At 48.1% G+C, this 20,033-nt stretch overlaps 1 protein-coding gene across 4 annotated transcripts in view; it reads left to right on the forward strand.

The window, feature by feature from the left end:
- Positions 1 to 2,336: 2,336 nt before the first annotated feature.
- Positions 2,337 to 20,033, forward strand: part of B4GALT4 (beta-1,4-galactosyltransferase 4) — a 72,190-nt gene continuing 54,493 nt past the window's right edge. Inside the window, exon 1 of one of the 4 annotated variants that reach the window (XM_054043512.1) lies at positions 2,337 to 2,355. The gene's annotated coding sequence lies outside the window, so the exon portion shown is untranslated. Of the gene's footprint in view, positions 2,356 to 2,586; positions 2,659 to 2,961; positions 3,056 to 10,276; positions 10,487 to 20,033 lie in introns of those variants that run through there. The other 3 variants (XM_054043492.1, XM_054043502.1, XM_054043482.1) reach the window with 3 other exon arrangements.

Genomic DNA, 20,033 nt, shown 5'->3' on the forward strand with positions numbered 1-20,033 from the left:
CTAAGTTTATAGACAATGGTGTGATGGCTGAAATTAGTGGTTCTTATTGTTGGAGCATGTGTTCCTTGATCTTGTCCAAACACTAGCTACTGTTAATTATGATTTTACTGTTTACTGTCAAAAACTTGACTCACTGGAATGGTTGGAAAAAGACATAGGTGCTAGCTTGCATTCACATGTAACAATTTACCCATGGATATGGGCCTAGACTGCAATATGCAGGTTGAGACCAGGATCTAAATTTCCTCAAAGTTTGGAATCCAAGGTTCTTGTTCAGATCCAAGCTTCTAATTCTTGTCATACACTATCATAGGGGGGCTTAGTATGGATGGAGAAAGTCTAATCCTGGATAGACTGATTTTTAAGGTGAGAAAAGATGCAATTGGATTTTGTCTGGTATGGATTTAGTATGGATCAGCTGATCTAGGTCCCATGCTCAGAAGGAGACTAGGTTATTTACTTGTTCCCATAATATAAGAACTAGGGGCCACCAAATTAAATTAATGGGCAGCAGGTTTAAAACAAATAAAAGGAAGTTCTTCTTCACACAGTGCACAGTCAACCTGTGGAACTCCTTGCCTGAGGAGGTTGTGAAGGCTAGGACTATAACAGGGTTTAAAAGAAAACCAGATAAATTCATGTAGGTTAAGTCCATGAATGGCTCTTCGCTAGGATGGGTAAGGAATGGTGTCCCTAGCCTCTGTTTGTAAAGATGGATGGCAGGAGAGAGATCACTTGATCATTACCTGTTAGGTGCACTCCCTCTGGGACACCTGGCATTGGTCACTGTCGGTAGATAGGATACTGGGCTGGATGGACCTTTGGTCTGACCCAGTATGGCCATTCTTATGTAGGTCATACTGTACTATGTTTTCATCTTGCCTGAACCAATCCTTGTGGGTCTTTGTGTGTTTACTCAGTTCCTACAGAATTCAATGAGAATTGTGTCCAAATAAGGAGTTCAGGATTTGGCGCAGAGAAAATGAAACTGTTTAAAGGGATATTGGCAAGTAGCACAGGCTCCCAAACATAGAGTCTTGGGGGGAGGGAGAATGGGTAAGTGGAAGGGTTTACAAAAGTGAAAGCATATGCAAGTGCATTTACAAGTTTAAAAATATAAATGAAACCAGCTTTCTGGAATGTGAATTATTCCTCTGCAGTTTTGGGAACCCAAACATGGCAGTACTGTGCAAGAGAACCAGAAAGAACTAGTTTGACTGTCCATGCTCGGAAAAGTGCAAAAAGTACGTGTCATAATTAACAGTGGTTAAACCTAAATTTGATTTTGAAAATTCTTCAACCTTAAAATGTTAAAAAGTGTTATCCGTACCAGAAGTTGGAAATACTGGTTTGTTTGTTTGTTTTTAAATCTGTCACTTAATCCATTCATACACACACAGAACTTGTTTGTTTATCCTTTACTACCCTATGGTTCCAGAAACAAAAGATCTTTCCTTGATTTTGATTAAAACTAAAGAAGCAAACAGTCATCTCTCTTTAGCAAACACTGGTGTTTGGGAAGCAAGTGTCTTAGTTCTATGATTTTTTACTTTTTCAAAACATCTGCCAAATAACACTAATTTCATTTCACTTAAAATGTTTAAACATCTTAAAGGCTCTCATTTTGAGGGCAGTGTTCTAAAAGATATTTTATAACTTTTAATTAGTAAACAAAATGTACTGTACACTCAGTGCAAAATCACTGTTGAGGTCAGCAGCACTCAGAACTCTGCCGGAGGCATAGCTAATATGGTAAATATTCTCCACATGTGCTGGAAACATAGAAACATGCATAATATCTGGGACTGCAGTCAAGAAAAACAGAAGCCTTATGCATTCAGATACTGACCACACCTGTATTGCTTCAATTTATACCTGAGTTATTAAATGCTTCTAAAGCAAATAAAATGTAGCTAACCAGCCAAGATAACAATATTGAGACGGGAATCACAGTACAATGAATCAGAATAGTTGTCAAGTATAGCTAATTCAGTAAGGGGCAAAAGAATTATATAAATTGCAGAACATAATGGATTCCTCTGAGGTGTGGAAATGTAAGCCCCAGTGCTACCATGGGCCACCCAATGGGACTACTCACATGAGTAAAGTTAAACACATGTATACATCTTCGCAAGATTGGAGCCTTAATTAGCTATGATCAGAAAATGATGATCATTTTAATAAACTATTTTTTGCTTGAATTGGCAGCAGTGGTGGTAACTTGGAGGCAGTTTATTTCATAATGACATGCTTTAGGGGGCACCAAGACGAGGCCAAGGAAGACGAGGCCTCCCAGCCAGCTCCATTACCATCTCCCTAATGGTGGCCCCTGGGGAGCGCAGCCCCGCATCGCAGGTACCCCAGCAGCAACCCTGCCACGAGGCCGCTGCGGGGTGGGTGGGACAGGGGCCTTGACAGCTTGTGCCTTTGAGGGGCCTGAGGGAGAGGCGGGCGCGCGCGGAACGGGGGTTCCAGCCCCACGAGGCAAGGGTGGGGGAAGGGAGCGCAGGGCCGCGGGGCGTCACCCGGGGCGGTTGGGGGGAGGGGTCGCTCTATCCCTCCGCCGGGGTCTCTGTGGTGGGAGGCGGCCGCTCTGCCGTCATCTCTATGGTCGGCGGCAAGGGATGCGGGTTGGTACCGACGCTGCGGCGGAGGCAGGTGAGGAAGGGCCCGGCGCGCGCCCACCCCCGGGGCTCTGAGGCGGGGGCGGTAGCGGGGTCACCGCCCCGTGGCCCGGCTCCTAGGCGCGACCAGCCGCCAGCCCTTCCCGCGAGCGAAACAACGGGGCCAAGGGCAGGAAGGGGGGCGGGACGCCGGTAATACCGGCCCCGCCCGCGGCAATGCCCCCCCCCGGCCGCCGTTACACGAGCGAAGCACGTACAAGCCCCCGGAGCCGGCACCGAAGCGCCCGCGCTCACTCGCCCGAGCGGCTGCGGTAACTGGCGAGCGCTCTGCAGCAGCGGCCCCAGCCGCACGCGTGGGGCCCCGAGACAGCTGGGCGCTGCGGTTTCCCCGTAAAGCCTGTTTGCGTCGCTCTGAGCGTGGAAACGGAGAGGTACATCGATCTGGGCACCTGGTTTGGAGTCGTGTGGGGCTGGGGGCCCCAGGTGCGTGTTTGTGTACAGGGCTCAGCCCCAGCTGTGAATGGCGGTGGCTTTGCCTGTCTGTCTCATCAGGAGTTTGGGGTGTGTTAAGCAAAGTGGAAGTGGGTGGGCTGTCAGTCTCACTTCAGAAAAGAGAAGGGGTGTGTATTTATAGGATGCTGTCAACTCAAATTTGGCCCAGAGTTTAGACTCTGTGAAAACTAATTCCCTGCAAAACCCAAGAATAGTATAAATCAGTGATACTCAAACCTCAGTAGTTCAGGAGCCAAATTAGCTATCAACATTACCCAAAAGAGCCACAGTAGTGTGACTTCATTGTTTCATTTACTGTAGTATTATTCATATTTAAATACAAGGGAAATCTTTATATATAAAATTATTCTCACAGTAGATGAGTTAATAACTTAGTGCAAGTTGATAACATAATTGGTTAATAACATAATAAAAGCATCCTGATTGGTTAATAATTAAATCACATAGTGTTTTAATATCATGTTCTGTAAAGAGCGGCAGGAGACACATTAAAGAGCCATTTGTGGCTCGTGAGCCATAGTCTGAATATCACTGGTATAAGTGTTTCTATGAATTAAAGAAATAATTCCCATGGAGACAAATAAGCAAGCCACTGCAATATATGTATAAGGACAACTCGTATATTGCAGCAATGGGAAAAGGAAATCAACGATAAACAAAAGAAAAACAGCCTTCATTGATATTTCCTTGTCTCAGGAGAAATGCAAAAAGTAAAGCAACAACATAAACAATGACAAGTAACTGTACCCTTTAAAATTATTCTACTATTATCAAAATAGTAGGGAGATTTGTTTAATAATTATTATTTGAATGTTCAGCATATTCAAAGCACTTTACTAGCATTGGCCTGTGGTTGGGTGAGTCTAGGTTGATCCTTGAGTCTTCAGGGAGTCCCACTGAATTCAACCATAGCATTAACTAACACATTAATTGCACCCTGATCCAGCAAACACTTAAGAAAGTACATAACTTTATTCCTGTGTAGTGTCATAGACTCACTAGTTAAATGGTAAAATTACATATGTGCTTAAGTGTTTTCAGGATTGGGGCCTAAGACTGTAACCTCTTTGGAGTAGAGTATCAGAGGGGTAGCTGTGTTAGTCTGAATCTGTAAAAAGCAACAGAGGGTCCTGTGGCACCTTTAAGACTAACAGAAGTATTGGGAGCATAAGCTTTCGTGGGTAAGAACCTCACTTCTTCAGATGCAAGTAATGGAAATTTCCAGAGGCAGGTATAAATCAGTATGGAGATAACGAGGTTAGTTCAATCAGGGAGGGTGAGGTGCTCTGCTAGCAGTTGAGGTGTAAACACCAAAGAAGGAGAAACTGCTTCTGTAGTTGGATAGCCATTCCCAGTCTTTATTTAATCCTGATCTGATGGTGTCAAATTTGCAAATGAACTGGAGTTCAGCAGTTTCTCTTTGGAGTCTGGTCCTGAAGTTTTTTTGCTGTAAGATGGCTACCTTTACATCTGCTATTGTGTGGCCTGGGAGGTTGAAGTGTTCTCCTACAGGTTTTTGTATATTGCCATTCCTGATATCTGACTTGTGTCCATTTATCCTCTTGCGTAGTGACTGTCCAGTTTGGCCAATGTACATAGCAGAGGGGCATTGCTGGCACATGATGGCATATATAACATTGGTGGACGTGCAGGTGAATGAGCCGGTGATGATGTAGCTGATCTGGTTAGGTCCTGCGATGGTGTTGCTGGTGTAGATATGTGGGCAGAGTTGGCATCGAGGTTTGTTGCATGGGTTGGTTCCTGAGTTAGAGTTGTTATGGTGCGGTGCGTGGTTGCTGGCGAGAATATGCTTAAGGTTGGCGGGTTGTCTGTGGGTGAGGACTGGCCTGCCTCCCAAGGTCTGTGAAAGTGAGGGATCGTTGTCCAGGATGGGTTGTAGATCACTGATGATGCATTGGAGAGGTTTAAGCTGAGGACTGTAAGTGATGGCCAGTGGAGTTCTGTTGGTTTCTTTTTTGGGCCTGTCTTGTAGCAGGGGGCTTCTGGGTACACGTCTGGCTCTGTTGATTTGTTTCTCTGTTTCCTTGTGTGGGTATCGTAGTTTTGAGAATGCTTGGTGAAGATCTTGTAGGTGTTGGTCTCTGTCTGAGGGGTTGGAGCAGATGCGGTTGTACCTCAGCGCTTGGCTGTAGACAATGGATCGTGTGGTGTGTCCGGGGTGGAAGCTGGAGGTATGAAGATAGGCGTAGCGGTCGGTGGGTTTTCAGTATAGGGTGGTGTTAATGTGGCCATCGCTTATTTGTACTGTGGTGTCTAGGAAGTGGACCTCCTGTGTAGATTGGTCCAGGCTGAGGTTGATGGTGGGGTGGAAGCTGTTGAAATCATGGTGCAATTCTTCCAGGGTCTCCTTCCCATGGGTCCAGATGATGAAGTTTCTCCTCCCTTGGTGTTCACACCTCAGCTGCTAGCAGAGCACCTCACCCTCCCTGATTGAACTAACCTCGTTATCCCCATACTGATTTATACCTGCCTCTGGAAATTTCCATTACTTGCATCTGAAGAAGTGAGGTTCTTACCCATGAAAGCTTATGCTCCCACTACTTCTGTTAGTCTTAAAGGTGCCACAGGACCCTCTGTTGCTCTTTGGAGTAGGGGCCCTGATGTCTAAGGCCTCTGAGGACTACTGTAATGCAATACGGGGCGGCGCTTAATATTAGCCTTGTTAACTTTTAACACTCATTGCCATGAAAAAATCTTTGTTAATGTAAATTTGCAGTGCCTTGTGCTCCTTGTACCATTCCAGAATGTGAGAGTTTAATTTCCAAAACGCCGACATTGGAAAACCAGGAAATGTAGAGTTAAGGTCCCCTTGTATCTTCCTTAAAAGATTAGCATTAGGGTTTAGGATTAGCACAGGGTTACTGGCCTAGTGAACAGGGGAAAAGTCATAGATGTGAGATATCTTGATTTTTCGTAGGGCTTTTGACACAGTCCCACATGACATTCTCATTAGCTAGCCAGGGAAATGTGGTCTAGATGTAATTACTCTAAGGTGTACAAAAGCTGTATGTAAAAAGTAGTTATCAATGGGTTTATGCTGGGTCTGGTACAAGTCAATATTTTCATTAATGACTTGGATAACAGTGATCACAAATTGAATATGAGCCAACAATATGATGAACTTGCAAAAAAGACAAATATAATTCTGGAGTGTGTTAACCAGAATGGACCTAAGACATAGGAGATGATTGTTCTACTCTACACAACACTGGTGAGGCCTCTGCTGGAATATTGTGTCTAGTTTTGGGTGCCACACTTTAAGAAAGATGTGGACAAATTGGAGGGAGTCCAGAGGAGCAACAACAATGATAAAAGGTTTAGAAAATATGACTGGGGTGGGGTGAAGGGACAAAGCCAGGAGAGGACAGTGAGGGGAGGAGCACGTAAAGGGCCGATGGGTGGGCAGCATAGGCGACATGTAACCGGCCGCTGCCTGGCACCTGCTGGACACACTAGCCACCGCAGCTCACAGCGCGCAGCCAGTGCCGGCCGGAAATGGGACGGGGGTTGGCTAAGAGCTGCCAGGCAGCGGGGACTGCGCTGATGGGCCAGCAGGGGGAGAGGCCGGCCCCACGTGCGGCATCTTCACTTCGCCACCAGCCTTGCACACCCACCCCCATCATTGGCCACTGGACCCCTCCTGCCCCCACCGCTGGTGGGCGGGTGGCTGGCAAGCAGGGATCCGGCCACCAGAAGGACCTGCCAGTACTGAGGGGGCGGAGACAGAAAATAGGGGACAATTTGCTCATTTTTAAGAAAAAGTCAGGACACCTGCAGGAGGGCTTAAATACGGGACTATCCCTTTAAAAACGGGACATCTGGTCACCCTAGGCGGGGCTAACTCAGGGAGAATGAGTTTAAAGAGTCAGCTCCTGAGTGACTAGAGGAGCTTGTGACCCCGCGGAGTTTTGCAAGGGAGTTTTAGAAAGGAGTGTGAGAGCCAGATACACCTAACAACATACTTTAAACTTAGGCCAATAACTCCCCTTAAAAAACAAAGAACGAACAAACGAAACCCTGTCTGAGGAAAAATAATGCAGGCAGAAGTCCTGCAACAGAGAGGGGGCTATCTATCCTATTGCACTGAATGCAGCATGTGCAGTGGTGTAGCCAGGGTTGCAGCCGAGGAGGAGCGGCGGAGAAAAAAGGCGCCCAAATGTCGCCAAAAGACGGAGCAGCGCATGCTCAGGGCAACCCCGCTTCCCCATCCGGAGCGCTGTCTGGGGCACCGAGACCCCCGGCCACGTTCTCAGGCTGGAGTCCCGGCCGGAGCGCCGGGAGCCCACTGCAGCGGCTGGAGTGCCGGGAGCCCGTGGCCCCGTTCCGCCGGGAGGCAGGAGCCAGCCCGTGGCCCCATTCCGCCAGCCGCCGGGAGCCCGCCCGCGGCCCCGTTCCGCAGGCGCCACTTTTGGGAAATGTGGTCTGGGGAAGCGGCTGCTTCCCCTGAACCCCGCTAGCTACGCTACTGAGCATATGATATTACCTGCCTTGTGGGCTGTTGGTGTATGTGTGCATTCGGTGCAAGAAACTCATGGCCCTCGGAGACATTGTACAGGCTCTTGAGATCAGAGTTGTTGAACTGAAAGGGCTAAGGGAGACAGAGAGGTACATAGATGAGGCTTTCAGAGAGACAGTAGAGTGGTCCCAACTGCAGTCTGCAGCCTCTGTGCTGTTGAGGAGGATGAATGTCTCAGGGAATATGAACATCCAGATGGAGTGGAAGAAAATGATCCCATAGTTGGGACCCTCCTTCCAGATGATGTCATGGTATCCTTGCGCACTGAGAATACCTCTTTGGGGGAGGGAACTGCAGTTATTAGGCAGAGACAGCTAATAGTAATGGGGGATTTGATTATTAGAAATATAGATAGTTGGGTTTGTGATGACCAAGAGAACTGCATGGTAAATTGCTTACCAGGTTGAGACATCCAGGATAGACTTATGTGAAGTGCTGGGGAGAAGTCAGTGGTCATGGTACATGTAGGTACCAGTGGCACAGGGAAAGGTAGGAGAGAGGTCCTAGAGGCCATATTTAGACTGCTAGGGAAGAGATTAAAGTCCAGGACGTCCGTGGTTACATTCTCTGAAATGTTTCCAGTTCCATGCTCAGGGCCAATTAGACAGGCAGAGCTGCTGTCTTAAGGTGTGGATAAGATGATGTTGTTTAGTGGAGGGATTTAGGAATTGGGAACCTTTTGAGAAAGGAGAATCCTATACAGGAAGGATAGGCTCCACTTAAACCAAAATGGAACCAGATTGCTGGCAAGTAAAATTAAAAAGATCATAGAGGAGTTTTTAAACTAAGGGCTGGGGGAAAGCTGACAGGTATGGAGGAGCACAAGGTAAGGACAGAGACATCCCTTAGGGGAGGATTTATAAAGGGGATTCTCTATATCTGACTGAGAAAAGAGGAGAGGATAGAAGTTGATAAAGTACAGAAAGGAACTGAAGAAAAACAATCGAACACAAGAGTCCCATTTAATTACATCATGTGAAGGCAGGAAACTAAATACTAACAAATTTTACAAGTGCTTGTATACAAATGCTAGAAGTCTAAATACTAAGGTGGGTGAAGTTGAGTGCCAGGTGTTAAATGAGAATATTGATATGAAGGCTAACTTCAGTGCCAGGCAAATTGGTTGAAACTATAGTAAAGAACAAAATTACCAGACATGAGATGAACACGGTACGTTGGAAGAGTCAACATGGCTTTTTGTAAAGGGAAATCAGCCGCACCAATCTAGTATAATTCTTTGGGGGTGTCAGTAAGCATGTGGACAAGGGTGATCCAGTGGATATAGTATACTTAGACTTTCAGAAAGCCTTTTGCAAGGTCCCAAACCAAAGGCTCTTAGGCAAAGTAAGCAGTCATGGGATAAGAGGGAAGGTCCTCTCAGTAACTGGTTAAAAGAAAGGAAACAAGGGATAGGAATAAATGTTCAGTTTTCGCAATGGAGGGAAGTAACTAGCAGGGCCCCCCACTGATCTGTACTGGGACTTGTGCTGTTCAACATGTTCATAAATGATCTGGAAAAGGGAGTGAACAATGATGTGGCAAAATTTGCAATAGTTAAGTCCAAAGCACACTGAAGAGTTACAGAGGGATCTCAATAAACTGGGTGGGCAAAAAAATGGCAGATGAAATTCAGTGTTGATAAATGCAACGTAATGCACATTGGAAAACATAATCCCAACTATACATACAAAATGATGGGGTCTAAATTAGCTGTTATTACTCAAGAAAAGGCTTTTGGAGTCATTGTGGATAGTTCTCTGAAAACATCTGCTCAATGTGCAGTGGCAGTCAAAAAAAGCTAACAATGTTAGGAACCATTAGGAAATATATAATAAGACTGAAAATGTCATATGTCACTTTATACAACTGTGGTATGCCCACCCTTTGGCTACCATTCAGTTCCACCATTCAGTTCCAGTCACCCTATCTTAAAAATGAGATTTTAGAATTGGAAAAAGTACAGAGGAGGGCAATAATAACTATTAGGGGTATGAAACAGCTTCCATAGGAGGAGAGATTAAGAAGACTGGGACTTTTCCAGATGGAAAAGAGATGACTAATGGGATATGATAGAGCTCTATAAAATCGCGACTGGTGTTGAGTAAGTGAATAAGCAAGTGTTATTTACCCCTTCACATAACACAAAAGCAGGGGTCACCGATTTAAATTAATAGGAAGCAAGTTTAAAACAAAGAAAAGGAAGTACTTCAGACAACACACAGTCAGCCTGTGGAATGTGTTGCCAGGGGATGTTGTGAAGGCTAAAAGTGTAGCTGGGTTCAAAAAAGAATTAGATAAGTTCATGGAGGATAGTTCCATTGATTGCTATTAGTCACAATGGTTAGGGCGACAACCCCAAGCTCTGGGTGTCCCTAAGCCTCTGACTGCCAGATACTGGGACTGAATGAAAGGGGACGAATCACTCAATAATTGTCCTGTTCTGTTCATTCCTTCTGACACATCTGGCACTGACCACTGTCAAAAGACAGGATACTTGGCTAGATGGACCCTTGGTGTGACCCATTAGGGCCATTCTTATGGGTTGCTGACTGGGGAAATGGCTTGAGAGCCTTGGCTGCCGAGGCCCTTCCAGAAAGAAGGATTGGTACTTTTGCCTTCTCTATTTTTCTCTTTGGTTTCCTGAAGGCTTAGGACTGACTTTCATGGGCTACGGAAGTGTACAGACTGTTTGAACTACTTTCGCTCCCCCAGTAAGGGGCCAGTCCTCCTGAACAACACCGCTGGAGGGTTCTGAACAAGAATCTGATGCAGTAGCAGTATCCACCCTCTCCCCAAGGAAGATGCTAGAGAGGTATAGCTTATTACAGTGACCTATGGGGAAAAGTTAAAAAAAAACAACTGGTCTTGTTTAGTCTTGAGAAAAGAAGATTAAGGGGTGACCTGCTAAATCTTTAAATAATAAGGGTTGTTATAAAGAAGATGGTAATCAATTGTTCTCCATGTCTATGGAAGGTAGGACAAGAATGAATGGGCTTAATCTGCAGTAAGGGAGATTTAGGTTAGACATTAGGAAAATCGTTTTAACTCTAGGGATAGTTAAGGTCTTTACTAGGTTTCCAAGGGAGGTTGTGGAATCTACATCACTGGAGATTTTTAAAGATAGGTTGAACAAACGTCTGCCAGGGACAGCCTAGGTTAACTTGGTCCTTCCTCAGCACAAGGGGATGGACTAGATGATCTCTTAAGGTCCCTTCCAACCCTACCTTTCTATGATAAAAAGAAAAAAACACAATAAATATCAGAGATCCAGGAAATGTAGAGTTAAGGTGACATTTCTCACAAAACACAACCATACAACCTTGACTTTGACATCTTTGATGTCTGCCTGAGGTGTCCCTTAGGGAGGTCCTAATACATTACTCCTTCCTAAGTGTTTGTTTAGTGTGCTCTCTTCCAACCAGAAACAAGTATGCTTTAGATCAGTGGTGGTGCCCAGAGCATCTTACTGTGTATGAATAGGATTCCTGATTTGGAGTTAGGATAGGCTCAGATAAAATGGCAGATATTTTTAGGGATGAGTAAGGTACTGGGGTCCCAGTTTCATTTGGCATTCCTACGGGGCAGAGTTAAAGTTGCGTGGAGACACCTGTCTTGATTTGTTTTCTATGCTGCTCCTTATACATCAAATATTTTCTCAGGCCTGGTCTACACTAGGAGGTTATGTCGAATTTAGCAGCGTTAAATCGAATTAACCCTGCACCCGTCCACACAACGAAGCTATTTAGTTCGACATAGAGGTCTCTTAAATTAGATTTCTGTACTCCTCCCCAATGAGGGGAGTAGTGCTAAATTCGACCATGTCCATGTCGAATTAGGGTAGGTGTGGATGGAAATCGACGCTAATAGCTCCGGGAGCTATCCCACAGTGCACCACTCTGTTGACGCTCTGGACAGCAGACCGAGCTCGGATGCTCTGACCAGCCACACAGGAAAAGCCCCGGGAAAATTTGAATTCCTTTTCCTGTCTGGGCAGTTTGAATCTCATTTCCTGTTTGGACATCCTGGCGAGCTCAGCAGCCCTGGCAACGATGCAGAGTTCTCCAGCAGAAGTGACCGTGCAATCTCAGAATAGAAAGATGGCCCCAGCATGGACTGATCGGAAGTCTTGGATCTGATCGCTGTGTGGGGCGCTGAGTCTGTGCTTTCAGAGCTGCGATCGAAAAGACGGAATGCAAAGATCTATGAGAAGATCTCAAAAGCCATGACAGAGAGAGGATACAGCTGGGATGCAACGCAGTGCCGTGTGAAAATCAAGGAGCTGAGACAAGCGTACCAGAAGAGCAAAGAGTCAAACGGACGCTCCGGATCCCAGCCCCAGACATGCCGTTTCTAAGAGGCACTGCATTCCATTTTAGGTGCGGCCGCCACCACTACCCCACCAATGACCGTGGACTCTGAGGATGGGATATTGTCGACGGCCGCTTCCTCGGAGATGTTAGCGGACGGGGAAGATGAGGAAGGTGATGAGGAGGACGAGGCAGTCGACAGTGCTTAAAACGCTGATTTTTCCCAGACAGCCAGGATCTCTTCATCACCCTCACAGAGATCCCCTACCAACCGTCCCCAGGCGTTAACCCGGACCCTGAATCAGGGGAAGGATCAGTCGGTAAGTGTTTTAAAACATGTAAACATTTATTTTGAACAGAACAGGAATATTAACAATGGGTTTTTCATGATTTGTTTGCCCTAGGCGCTGAACGTTTTAGTCCTTGGCAATGCAACTACTGCAAAAGAATCTAACAATGTCCAGTTTATCATGATTAGTTTGCCCTAGGCGCTCTACTTTTTAGTCCTTGCCAGTGCAGCTACTGGAAAATAAGGTCTATATGTCCGGGGATAGAGCTGAAATCCTCATGGGACATCTCCACGAAGCTCTCCTGGAGGTAATTGGAAAGCCTTTGCATGAGGTTCTTGGGGAGAGCGGCCTTATTGTGTCCTTCATGGTAGGAAACTTTTCCGCACCAGGCTATCATCAAGTACTCTGGGAGCATTGCCTTGCAGAGCATGGCGGCATACGGCCCTGGTTTTTGCTGGCTTTCACGCAGCATGCGTTCTTTCTCGGTCTCAGAAATCCTCAGCAGAGTGATGTCGCTCATGGTAACCTGCTTAGAATTAGGGAAATGTTACTATTGGGACAGCTTGCCTGTTCCTTTACAGAACTGTCACCGGCGGCTTACAGCCACACAGTGGAGGCAGGAGAGGGGCAGCATAGAGGGATCTTTCCCGGGGACAGCCGCGAGGGGGTGGGACAGGAGCAGAGTTCAGCAGGAACTGGCCAACGATAGGAGCATTGCTTTGAACGTGAAAGGCGGGCACTGCTATAATTTAAGTTTTAAGCAGCCAAAAGTCTACGGCTTACCATGTCAGCCTGCTACCCGAATTCTGCTGTCCTGCCCCGCTTGTCTGATCTCCACTGCAATACCCCAGGCACTGAATGCGAAGGCCGAAAATTCGACCTTGTCCTGAGTGCGCATGTGATAGGTGCTGTGCATGGTCTTGTTCACAGAGAAAGACTATGTTCATTGTTCACAAAAAATTATCTTTGTGAGGAATTCACTCCCTTTTCCCCATCCCACAGCTGCGACTGTCTCCCAACCTACCCTGGCATCCCCCTCCCAGAGGCTGGCGCAGATTAGGCGGAGAAAGAAAAGGACACGGGACGACATGTTTTCAGAACTTATGGGCTGCTCCCGAGCTGATGCGGCCCAGCAGACCCAGTGGAGGGAGAACATGTCGCAATACCAGCGAGCACACAGTGAACGGGAGGAGAGGTGGTGGCAGGAAGACCAGCAGGCGACTCAAACACTGCTTGGACTAATGAGGGAGCAAACGGACACGCTCCGGCACCTTGTGGATGTTCTGCAGGACCGGAGGCAGGAGGACAGAGCCCCGCTGCAGTCTATCTCTAACAGCCCTCCCCTGCCACAAACTCCCATACCCCCCTCACCCAAAGTCCCAAGAAGGAGGGGCGGCAGGGGCCGTGAAAACTGTCACTCCACCCCTGCAGACTGCTCAAGTAGCAGAAGGCTGTCATTCCCAAAAATTTGATAAGTCCTTTCCTTCCCGCCTCACCCAAGCCCCCATCCCAGTTTCATCTCCTAACAGTGTAGTTGCTAATAAAAGATACGGTTTCTGTTAATTACTGTTTCCATCATGTTCTTTTAGGGGAGAGTGTGTTTGAAGGTGGGGAAGGGGGTTGGTAATTGGAGAGGACAGTCACCTTTACCAGGGTACAGACACACGGGGGCAGGTTCAGCAGAAGGTCACACACACATTGCAGTCACTAGGCACCCTGGTCAGTCTGGGAGGTGGTTTTCATGTTCTGGGGGGGAGGGGGGCGGGGAGGGAGGCATGTGACTTTGTGGTGGGGGAGGGCGGTTAGAGATCTTGTGCAGCGGTCCTTATCCTGGATCACAGAGCCACGCAGCAGGGGATCTGTAACCGTCCTCCCCGGCCACAAAGTCACATAGCCCCCACACACAGAGTCCCGAAAAGGAGGGGTGGCAGGCTCCGTTGAAACAACCAGTCCACCACTGCGGACCGCTCTAGGAGCAGGAGCCTGTCATTCCTTGAGTTTAGAAGCGTTCTTTCCATCACTACGCCCGCTCCCCACCACAGTCTGCGTCCCAGTTTCAACACTTTACTGCGAAATCCATAATAAAGAAAACGGTGTTCATTAACAAAGTTCCATTTATTTTATTTTTAAACATGTGTTGGAAGGCGGGGGGACGGGGTGAACGGGGTATGTAGCTGGAGAGGATAGTCAACAGTAAGGGGGTAAAGAAACGGGGGCAGGTTCAGCTTCTCTTTAAACAAACTTAATAGTCACAGGTTACCCTGCTCACTGAGGAACCTAGCTTTCAAAGCCTCCCAGATGCACAGCGCGTCCCGCTGGCCTCTTCTAATTGCACGGCTGTCTGACTGGGCGTAATCAGCAGCCAGGCCATTCACCTCAACCTCCCACCCCGCCATAAAGGTCTCCCCCTTGCTCTCACAGAGATTGTGGAGCACACAGCAAGCTGCAGTAACAATGGGGATATTGGTTTCACTGAGATCAGAGCGAGTCAGTAAGCTTTTCCATCTCCCCTTGAGACGGCCAAAAGCACACTCCACCACCATTCTGCACTTGCTCAGACGCTAGTTGAAGAGTTCTTTTTCAGTGTCCAGGGCGCCTGTATAGGGCTTCATGAGCCAGGACATTAGCGGGTAGGCTAGGTCCCCGAGGATCACTATAGGCATCTCCACATCCCCAACAGTTATTTTCTGGTCCGGGAAGTAAATACCTTCCTGCAGCCGTCTAAACAGACCAGAGTTCCTGAAAACACGAGTGTCATGAACCTTGCCCGGCCATCTGATGTTGATGTTTGTAAAACGTCCCCTATGGTCCACCAGTGCTTGCAGCACCCTGGAAAAGTAGCCCTTTCGGTTAATGTACTGGCTGGCCTGGTGGTCCGGTCCCAGGATAGGGATGTGAGTTCCATCTATAGCCCCAATGCAGTTTGGGAATCCCATCGCGGCAAAGCCATCTATGATGACCTGGACGTTTCCAAGGGTCACTACCTTTGACAGCAGTAGCTCAACGATTGCGTTGGCTACTTGCATCACAGCAACCCCCACGGTAGATTTGCCGATGCCAAAGTGATTCGCGACTGACCGGTAGCTGTCTGGCGTTGCAAACTTCCAGAGGGCTATGACCACTCGTTTCAGGACAGTCAGGGCTGCTCGCATCCGGGTGTCCTTTTGCTTCAGGGCAGGGGACAGCAACTCACAAAGTTCCAGGAAAGTTCCCTTTCACATCCGAAAGTTTCGCAGCCATTGAGATTCATCCCAGACCTGCAGAACTATGCGGTCCCACCAGTCCATGCTTGTTTCCCAGGCCCAGAATCGCCGTTCCACAGCATCAACATGACCCGTTGCCACCATGATGTTCACAGCGCAGGGTCCCGTGCTTTGTGAGAGGTCTGTGCTACTCTCAGACTTCATGTCCTCACCGCGTTGCCGTAGCCTCCTCACCCGATTTTTCAGCATCTGCCTCTGGAAAAGGTGAATGATAAGGTGCGAGGTGTTGACAACGGCCATAACTGCAGCGATGGTCGCAGCGGGCTCCATGCTCACAGTGCTGTGGTGTCCGCGCTGTCACTCACCAGAAAAGTGCGCGAACTGATTGCCCGCCGGCGCTTTCAGGGAGGGAGGGCGGGAGTGACGGTTGGATGACGACAGTTACCCAAAACCACCCTCGACACATTTTTTTCCCCAGCAGGCATTGGGGGCTCGACCCAGAATTTCAATGGGCAGCGGGGATTGCGGGAACTGTGGGATAGCTGCCCACAGTGCACCGCTTCCAATGTCGATGCTTGCCCCACATTCGACTTTGTAATATCGATTCCACATATTCGATTTAAGTACAATCGAACTACTCTCGTAGTGCAGACATACCCTCAGTCTTGGAGCGACAAACCTTTCCTCATTGAAATCCCTCTTAAATCCCTTCTTCCATGATTCTCACAAAACCTGAGATTTTTAAAAATATATGGAACTTCCAAATTGTTTCCCTGTGTGTCTTCTGTCGACCTTCTAGTTTATCAACTCATTGCGGCCGTGATTACTGTTGTTGCAGTTTCTTGTGTGCTGAACACAAAGAGACTTATCATATAATAAATAATGACAATAAGGAGTGCAACCAGCACAACTGTTTATATTCTGGACACAAATGGGATTTTTCACTACATGTGATGTTCTAACCAGGCCCCATAAATGCACATTGGTCTTTTTCTTTTAATTCATAAATTCCCTCTCTAAGGGATTCTGGTTGTGTTCTACACACTGACTTAAACGAAGCCAATCTGCTGTTGCCTGGAAATGTATTGCCTATTGTCATCTTTCAACAGAAACCTCAGCCACCTATTGCCATATCCAGCCCTACCTATCTCCTCCAACATCCTGCTGCAGGAAGGTCACTAGTGCTACTATTAAACTAAAATTTAAGAAGAATAGTCAGAGGAGAGCAGAAGGTCATTGAAGCTAGATCAGACTATGACTGCTTCTTCCAGAAACTGACAGAGATAAGTGTGTTAGCAGCCAGTTCCTAGGCTTGGTACATGGTGGTTGAGCATCTGTGTTACTTACACTCTCCAGACTACTAAATGCACAGTAATTCTAGAACCGTGGCTGGAAGTTCTCTGCCTTACTGAGGGCTGGTCTATACTTAAGGCAGCTTACGTCAGCCTAATTATGTCACCTTCCTCCCATCTATGTAAGTTCTCTACGGCCTGGTCTACACTACGGGTTTAGGTCGACTTTAGCAGCGTTAAACCGAATTAAGCCTGGACACGTCCACACAACGAGGCCCTTTCTTTCGACTTAAAGGGCCCTTTAAACCGGTTTCTTTACACCACCTCCGACGAGGGGATTAGTGATAAAACCGGCCTTTGCGGGTCGGAATTGGGGTAGTGTGGACGGAATTCGATGTTATTGGCCTCCGGGAGCTATCCCACAGTGCTTCATTGTGACCGCTCTGGACAGCGCTCTCAACTCAGATGCACTGACCAGGTAGACAGGAAAAGACCCGCGAAGGTTTGAATTTCATTTCCTGTTTGCCCAGCGTGGAGAGCACAGGTGACCACGCAGAGCTCATCAGCACAGGTAACCGTCATGGAGTCCTCCCAGGATCGCAAAAGAGCTCCAGCATGGACCGAACGGGAGGTACGAGATCTGCTCGCCATATGGGGAGATGAAGCAGTGATAGCTGAACTCCGTAGCAGTAAAAGAAATGGAAAAGTATTAGAAAAGATCTCCAAGGCCATGAAGGACCGAGGCCATAACAGGGACACACAGCAGTGCCGCGTGAAAATTAAGGAGCTACGGCAAGCCTACCACAAAGCCAGAGAAGCAAACGGAAGGTCTGGGGCAGAGCCGCAAACTTGCCGCTACTACGCGGAGCTGCATGCGATCCTAGGGGGTGCAGCCACCACTACCCCAACCGTGTGCTATGACTCTCTCACTGGAGAAACACACAGGGAAGACGGTTCGGGGAACGAGGAAGATGACGATGGAGGTACTGTAGGTAGCTCACAGCAGCAAGGAAGCGGAGAAACCGGTTTCCCCAACAGCCAGGATATGTTTGTGACCCTGGACCTGGAACCAGTAACCCCCGAACTCACCCAAGACCCTCAGGGCACACAGGAGACCTCTGGTGAGTGTAACTTTGTAAATATTTGTAAACATTACAAAAAAAAAGCAAGCAAGTCTGTTAACGTGTATGGGGATGGAGCGGAAATCCTCCAGGGACATCTCCAGAAAGCTCTCCTGGTTGAAATGGGGTGATTTTATTAAGGGGGACATTCAGAGGCGCCCGTTCCTGCTCTTCTGACCAGAAATGTTCCCCGCTGTTAACCACGCGGTGGGGGGGAGGGGTGAAGTGATCATCCCAGAGAATCGTGTGTGTGTGTGGGGGGGTGGTTTACTTGTGTTTGTGCCGCATGTTAACCGGGAAACCGCAGCCCCCTCCTTTTACATTGAAACCCCATTTTAAATGGACAACCCAATTCATCCTTGATATGGGAAATGCGCTGCTGTTTGCAACCTTTCCCGCATGTTAAGAAGGTTAAAAAAGCCAAAACACTGTGGCCTACGATGGCTGCCTGCAAGCCGAAATATGCGACCTTGTAATGAAAGAGTGTACCCATTGTTCCCTAAAATGTGTCTTTTTTAACCACCTCTCCCTTCTCCTCCACCAGCTGCAAATGTTTCTCCTTCGCAGAGGCTCGTGAACATTAGAAAGAGAAAACGTAAGACGAGGGACGAGATGTTCACGGAGCTGCAGATGTCCGCCCAGGCTGATAGAGCACAGCAGAATGCGTGGAGGCAGTCAATGTCGGAGATGAGAAAAGCCCAATATGAACGAGAGGAGAGGTGGCGGGCTGAATCGCGGGAAGAACAGAGCAAGTGGCGGGCTGAAGACGATAGGTGGCGTCAGCTTGCAGACAGACGACAAGAGGCAATGCTCCGTCTGCTGGAGCATCAAAGTGATATGCTCGAGCGTATGGTTGAGTTGCAGGAAAGGCAGCAGGAGCAGAGACCGCCGCTACAGCCCCTGTGTAACCAACAGCCCTCCTCCCCAAGTTCCATAGCCTCCTCACCAAGACGCCCCAGAACACGGTGGGGGGGCCTCCGTCCACCCAGTCACTCCACCCCAGATGATCGCCAAAGCATCAGAAGGCTGGCCTTCAATAAGAGTTAAAGTTTTAAAATGCAGTGTGTCCTTTTCCATCCCTCCTCCCCCACCCATCCCAGGCTACCTTGGCAATTATCCCCCTACCTCTGTAAGGAACTAATAAAGAATGCATGAATGTGAAAAAACAATGACTTTATTGCCTCTGCAAGCGGGAGGGGAGGGTGGGGTGGGGTGGTTGGTTTACAGGGAAGTAGAGTGAACCGGGTGGGGGGGGGGGGTTGGAGGGTTCATCAAGGAGAAACAAACAGAAGTTTCACACAGTAGCCTGGCCAGTCACAAAACTCGTTTTCAAAGCTTCTCTGATGTGCACCGCGCCCTGCTGTGCTCCTCTAACCGCCCTGGTGTCTGGCTGCGCGTAATCAGCGGCCAGGCGAGTTGCCTCAACCTCCCACCCCGCCATAAAGGTCTCCCCCTTACTCTCACAGATATTGTGGAGCGCACAGCAAGCAGCAATAACAATGGGGATATTCTTTTCGCTGAGGTCTGAGCGAGTCAGTAAGCTGCGCCAGCGCGCTTTTAAACGTCCAAATGCACATTCCACCACCATTCGGCACTTGCTCAGCCTGTAGTTGAACAGGTCCTGACTCCTGTCCAGGCTGCCTGTGTACGGCTTCATGAGCCATGGCATTAAGGGGTAGGCTGGGTCCCCAAGGATCACGATAGGCATTTCAACATCGCCAATGGTCACTTTCTGGTCCGAGAAGAAAGTCCCTTCCTCCAGCTTTCGAAACAGAGCAGAGTTCCTGAAGACGCGAGCATCATGTACCTTTCCTGGCCATCCCACGTTGATGTTGGTGAAACGTCCCTTGTGATCCACCAGGGCTTGCAGCAGCATTGAAAAGTACCCCTTGCGGTTTACGTAGTCGGTGGCTTGGTGCTCCGGTGACAAGATAGGGATATGGGTTCCGTCTATGGCCCCGCCACAGTTTGGGAATCCCATTTCAGCAAAACCATCCACTATTGACTGCACGTTGCCCAGAGTCACTACCCTTGCTATCACCAGGTCTTTCATTGCCCTGGCAAATTGGATCACAGCAGCCCCCACCGTAGATTTGCCCACTCCAAATTGATTCCCGACTGACCGGTAGCTGTCTGGCGTTGCAAG

The sequence above is a fragment of the Malaclemys terrapin genome, chromosome 1, assembly GCF_027887155.1.
Source record: "Malaclemys terrapin pileata isolate rMalTer1 chromosome 1, rMalTer1.hap1, whole genome shotgun sequence".
NCBI classification, from domain to species: Eukaryota; Metazoa; Chordata; order Testudines; family Emydidae; genus Malaclemys; species Malaclemys terrapin.